Source organism: Rattus norvegicus, chromosome 2, assembly GCF_036323735.1.
Source record: "Rattus norvegicus strain BN/NHsdMcwi chromosome 2, GRCr8, whole genome shotgun sequence".
Lineage (NCBI taxonomy): Eukaryota > Metazoa > Chordata > Mammalia > Rodentia > Muridae > Rattus > Rattus norvegicus.
The window spans coordinates 96765523-96771906 of NC_086020.1; the positions used below are offsets into that span (position 1 = coordinate 96765523).

Here is a 6384-nt window from a genome sequence, read left to right on the forward strand (position 1 = left end):
TCCTTTGCCTTACAGAAGGTTGGCAGTTTTATGAGGTCCCATTTGTTGATTCTTGATCTTAGAGGATAAGCCAGCAGTGTTCTGTTCAGGGAATTTTCCCCAGTGTGCCTGAATTACAGGCTCTTCCCCACTTTTTCTTCTATTAGTTTGAGTGTATCTGGTTTTATGTGGAGGTCCTTGATCCATTTAAGCTTGACCTTTCTACAGGGCTATAAGGATAAATCTATTTACATTCTTCTACATGCTGATCTCCAGTTGTTGAAAATGCTATCTTTTTCCCACAGGATCGTTTTAGTTACTTGTCAAAGATAAAGTGACCATAGGTGTGTGGGTTCGTTTTTGGGTTCCCAATTCTATTCCATTGATCTAGCTGCCTGTCTCTGTACGAATACCATGCAGTTTTTATCCCTATTGCTCTATAATACAGCTTGAGATCAGGGATGGTAACTCCCCCACAAGTTCTTTTATTGTTGAGTATAGTTTTCACTATCCTGGGTTTTTGTTATTCCCAATGAATTTGCAAATTGATCTTTCTAACTCCATGAAGAATTGAGTTGGACCTAAGCAGAAATCTTATTTTGAAATGATAAATGTACAGAATTGAGCTCATGACCATGAAGGTAACGAGTTATTTCACAGTGTACCCACCAGAAGTATCTAGTTTAAGAAAATAATTAAGTACAGTGTTTTCTCTCTCTTTCTCCCTCTCTCCCTCCCTCCTTCCCTCTCTCCTTGCCTTCCTTCTCTACCCTTTCTTGTCTTCCAATTTGAATCAGAATCTCAGATTTTGTGTGGAGCTAAGGATCACATTTGCTACCAGCTTCTCTTGCCTTCAGCTCTTAAGTAAAGAGATTCTAATATGTGCCACTATATCCACTACTCCCATTAGTAGAATGCCTTCTTATGAGCAGAGGTAAGGCACTGCCTTAGAGTCAGTACAGAAAAGAGTGCAAGGAGAGGGTGTCATCTTTCAGTACACGTCACATCATAGTTCATACTTTTTCTGACTTCATGTGCCCAAAAGTGCCACTAGATTTGGATGGTGAGCAGACATCAGAGAACCATCATAAGTAATCCATCTGAAACAACAAAAGAGCTTGGGCTATTTTACACAACATGGAAAAGGGGGACTCCTCAGAGTTATATGGAATAGCACATACAAATATGAACTGGTACCTCTTAGCCCTACTCTAACAGTAGACACACCTGTCTACCTAACCAGGTCTGAGAGCAGGATACCTAACAACTACTAAGAACCTCAGATTACATATTTGAATATCATAACTAAGACTTTCTAAAAAAGAGTTTAAAGACTATGAACATTTTCAGGTTTCCTACATTCAAAGGTTTCTAAGCAAAGTATAGAAGAAATCTTTGTACCCAACATTTTATTTATTGATTTATTTTATTAACTTGAATATTTCTTATTTACATTTCTTTTTTTTCTTTGGGTGGGACCATTGTTTTGATTTATTTATATGTTAATTTATTTAAATTTAAGAATTAGATCTTTTTTTTTTTTTATTAACTTGAGTATTTCTTATATACATTTCGAGTGTTATTCCCTTTCCCGGTTTCCGGGCAAACATTCCCCCCCCCCTCCCCTTCCTTATGGGTGTTCCCCTCCCAACCCTCCCCCCATTGCCGCCCTCCCCCCATAGACTAGTTCACTGTGGGTTCAGTCTTAGCAGGACCCAGGGCTTCCCCTTCCACTGGTGCTCTTACTAGGATATTCATTGCTACCTATGGGGTCAGAGTCCAGGGTCAGTCCATGTATAGTCTTTAGGTAGTGGCTTAGTCCCTGGAAGCTCTGGTTGCTTGGCATTGTTGTACTTTTGGGGTCTCGAGCCCCTTCAAGCTCTTCCAGTTCTTTCTCTGATTCCTTCAATAGGGGACCTATTCTCAGTTCAGTGGTTTGCTGCTGGCATTCGCCTCTATATTTGCTGTATTCTGGCTGTGTCTCTCAGGAGCGATCTACATCCGGCTCCTGTCGGTCTGCACTTCTTTGCTTCATCCATCTTGTCTAATTGGGTGGCTGTATATGTATGGGCCACATGTGGGGCAGGCTCTGAATGGGTGTTCCTTCAGTCTCTGTTTTAATCTTTGCCTCTCCCTTCCCTGCCAAGGGTATTCTTTTTCCTCATTTAAAGAAGGAGTGAAGCATTCACATTTTGATCATCCGTCTTGAGTTTCGTTTGTTATAGGGATCTAGGGTAATTCAAGCATTTGGGCTAATAGCCACTTATCAACGAGTGCATACCATGTATGTCTTTCTGTGATTGGGTTAGCTCACTCAGGATGATATTTTCCAGTTCCAACCAATGCCTACGAATTTCATAAACTCGTTGTTTTTGATAGCTGAGTAATATTCCATTGTGTAGATGTACCACATTTTCTGTATCCATTCCTCTGTTGAAGGGCATCTGGGTTCTTTCCAGCTTCTGGCTATTATAAATAAGGCTGCGATGAACATAGTGGAGCACATGTCTCTTTTATATGTTGAGGCATCTTTTGGGTATATGCCCAAGAGAGGTATAGCTGGATCATCAGGCAGTTCAATGTCCAATTTTCTGAGGAACCTCCAGACTGATTTCCAGAATGGTTTTACCAGTCTGCAATCCCACCAACAATGGAGGAGTGTTCCTCTTTCTCCACATCCTCGCCAGCATCTGCTGTCACCTGAGTTTTTGATCTTAGCCAATCGCACTGGTGTGAGGTGAAATCTAAGGGTTGTTTTGATTTGCATTTCCCTTATGACTAAAGATGTTGAACATTTCTTTAGGTGTTTCTCAGCCATTCGGCATTCCTCAGCTGTGAATTCTTTGTTTAGCTCTGAACCCCATTTTTTAATAGGGTTATTTGTTTCCCTGCGGTCTAACTTCTTGAGTTCTTTGTATATTTTGGAAATAAGGCCTCTATCTGTTGTAGGATTGGTAAAGAGCTTTTCCCAATCTGTTGGTTGCCGTTTTGTCCTAACCACAGTGTCCTTTGCCTTACAGAAGCTTTGCAGTTTTATGAGATCTCATTTGTCGATTCTTGATCTTAGAGCATAAGCCATTGGTGTTTTGTTCAGGAAATTTTTTCCAGTGCCCATGTGTTCCAGATGCTTCCCTAGTTTTTCTTCTATTAGTTTGAGTGTGTCTGGTTTGATGTGGAGGTCCTTGATCCACTTGGACTTAAGCTTTGTACAGGGTGATAAGCATGGATCGATCTGCATTCTTCTACATGTTGCCCTCCAGTTGAACCAGCACCATTTGCTGAAAATGCTATCTTTTTTCCATTGGATGGTTTTGGCTCCTTTGTCAAAAATCAAGTGACCATAGGTGTGTGGGTTCATTTCTGGGTCTTCAATTCTATTCCATTGGTCTATCTGTCTGTCTCTGTACCAATACCATGCAGTTTTTATCACTATTGCTCTGTAATACTGCTTGAGTTCAGGGATAGTGATTCCCCCTGAAGTCCTTTTATTGTTGAGGATAGCTTTAGCTATCCTGGGTTTTTTGTTATTCCAGATGAATTTGCAAATTGTTCTGTCTAACTCTTTGAAGAATTGGATTGGTATTTTGATGGGGATTGCATTGAATCTGTAGATTGCTTTTGGTAAAATGGCCATTTTTACCATATTAATCCTGCCAATCCATGAGCATGGGAGATCTTTCCATCTTCTGAGGTCTTCTTCAATTTCTTTCCTCAGTGTCTTGAAGTTCTTATTGTACAGATCTTTTACTTGCTTGGTTAAAGTCACACCGAGGTACTTTATATTATTTGGGTCTATTATGAAGGGTGTCGTTTCCCTAATTTCTTTCTCGGCTTGTTTCTCTTTTGTATAGAGGAAGGCAACTGATTTATTTGAGTTAATTTTATACCCAGCCACTTTGCTGAAGTTGTTTATCAGCTTTAGTAGTTCTCTGGTGGAACTTTTGGGATCACTTAAATATACTATCATGTCATCTGCAAATAGTGATATTTTGACCTCTTCTTTTCCGATCTGTATCCCTTTGATCTCCTTTTGTTGTCTGATTGCTCTGGCTAGAACTTCAAGAACTATATTGAATAAGTAGGGAGAGAGTGGGCAGCCTTGTCTAGTCCCTGATTTTAGTGGGATTGCTTCAAGTTTCTCTCCATTTAGTTAAATGTTAGCAACTGGTTTGCTGTATATGGCTTTTACTATGTTTAGGTATGGGCCTTGAATTCCTATTCTTTCCAGGACTTTTATCATGAAGGGGTGTTGAATTTTGTCAAATGCTTTCTCAGCATCTAATGAAATGATCATGTGGTTCTGTTCTTTCAGTTTGTTTATATAATGGATCACGTTGATGGTTTTCCGTATATTAAACCATCCCTGCATGCCTGGGATGAAGCCTACTTGATCATGGTGGATGATTGTTTTGATGTGCTCTTGAATTCGGTTTGCCAGAATTTTATTGAGTATTTTTGCGTCGATATTCATAAGGGAAATTGGTCTGAAGTTCTCTTTCTTTGTTGTGTCTTTGTGTGGTTTAGGTATAAGAGTAATTGTGGCTTCGTAGAAGGAATTCGGTAGGGCTCCATCTGTTTCAATTTTGTGGAATAGTTTGGATAATATTGGTATGAGGTCTTCTATGAAGGTTTGATAGAATTCTGCACTAAACCCGTCTGGACCTGGGCTCTTTTTGGTTGGGAGACCTTTAATGACTGCTTCTATTTCCTTAGGAGTTATGGGGTTGTTTAACTGGTTTATCTGTTCCTGATTTAACTTCGATACCTGGTATCTGTCTAGGAAATTGTCCATTTCCTGAAGATTTTCAAATTTTGTTGAATATAGGTTTTTATAGTAAGATCTGATGATTTTTTGAATTTCCTCCGAATCTGTAGTTATGTCTCCCTTTTCATTTCTGATTTTGTTAATTTGGACACACTCTCTGTGTCCTCTCGTTAGTCTGGCTAAGGGTTTATCTATCTTGTTGATTTTCTCAAAGAACCAACTTTTGGTTCTGTTGATTCTTTCTATGGTCCTTTTTGTTTCTACTTGGTTGATTTCAGCTCTGAGTTTGATTATTTCCTGCCTTCTACTCCTCCTGGGTGTATTTGCTTCTTTTTGTTCTAGAGCTTTTAGGTGTGCTGTCAAGCTGCTGACATATGCTCTTTCCTGTTTCTTTCTGCAGGCACTCAGCGCTATGAGTTTTCCTCTTAGCACAGCTTTCATTGTGTCCCATAAGTTTGAGTATGTTGTATCTTCATTTTCATTAAATTCTAAAAAGTTTTTAATTTCTTTCTTTATTTCTTCCTTGACCAGGTTATCATTGAGTAGAGCATTGTTCAATTTCCACGTATATGTGGGCATTCTTCCCTTATTGTTATTGAAGACCAGTTTTAGGCCGTGGTGGTCCGATAGCACGCATGGGATTATTTCTATCTTTCTGTACCTGTTGAGGCCCGTTTTTTGACCAATTATATGGTCAATTTTGGAGAAAGTACCATGAGGAGCTGAGAAGAAGGTATATCCTTTTGCTTTAGGATAGAATGTTCTATAAATATCCGTTAAGTCCATTTGGCTCATGACTTCTCTTAGTCTGTCGACATCACTGTTTAATTTCTGTTTCCATGATCTGTAAAAATATGGAACGCTTCACGAATTTGCGTGTCATCCTTGCGCAGGGGCCATGCTAATCTTCTCTGTATCGTTCCAATTTTAGTATATGTGCTGCTGAAGCGAGCACCTTATTTACATTTCGAATGTTATTCACTTTCCCGGTTTCCGGGCCAACATCCCCCTAGCCCCTCCCCCTCCCCTTCTATATGGGTGTTCCCCTCCCCATCCTTCCCCCATTGCCGCCCTCCCCCCATCAATCACATTCACTGGGGGTTCAGTCTTGGCAGGACCCAGGGCTTCCCCTTCCACTGGTGCTCTTACTAGGATATTCATTGCTACCTATGAGGTCAGAGTCCAGGGTCAGTCCATGTATAGTCTTTAGGTAGTGGCTTAGTCCCTGGAAGCTCTGGTTGCTTGGCATTGTTGTTCATATGGGGTCTTGAGCCCCTTCAAGCTCTTTCAGTCCTTTCTACATTTGACAAGCATGTATGTTTTGGAAATTGGAGACTGAGGATTGCTCCAGAACTGTTTGCTCATATTCTTCTGTACGAATGAGGAGGCTTGTTTCATACCTTTCCTGGAGATATTAATTTAAAGCACAAACACATTTCTCTCTTTTCCTCATCCTCTTCCATATGCCTGAGTGAACCTAAGCCACTTTGTCTTTACATGCCTTTTGGAACTATTTACTTGCAAGTATAATTTTCTTTGTCATCTGTTTCTCTATAGTCCCAGTCAGAAAGTTGGCATGACAGTACAACTTTGTCATATTTAGTTAATTAATAGGCATTTGGAAAACACAATCATATTAT

General features: G+C 40.0%; 1 non-coding gene across 1 annotated transcript; it reads right to left on the reverse strand.

Moving 5' to 3' along the window:
• Positions 1–5592: 5592 nt before the first annotated feature.
• Rnu6-33 (RNA, U6 small nuclear 33) lies at positions 5593–5699 on the reverse strand. The gene has a single exon (XR_005501538.1). It is a non-coding gene; the product is annotated as a U6 spliceosomal RNA (small nuclear RNA).
• Between the last annotated feature and the right edge of the window lie 685 nt (positions 5700–6384).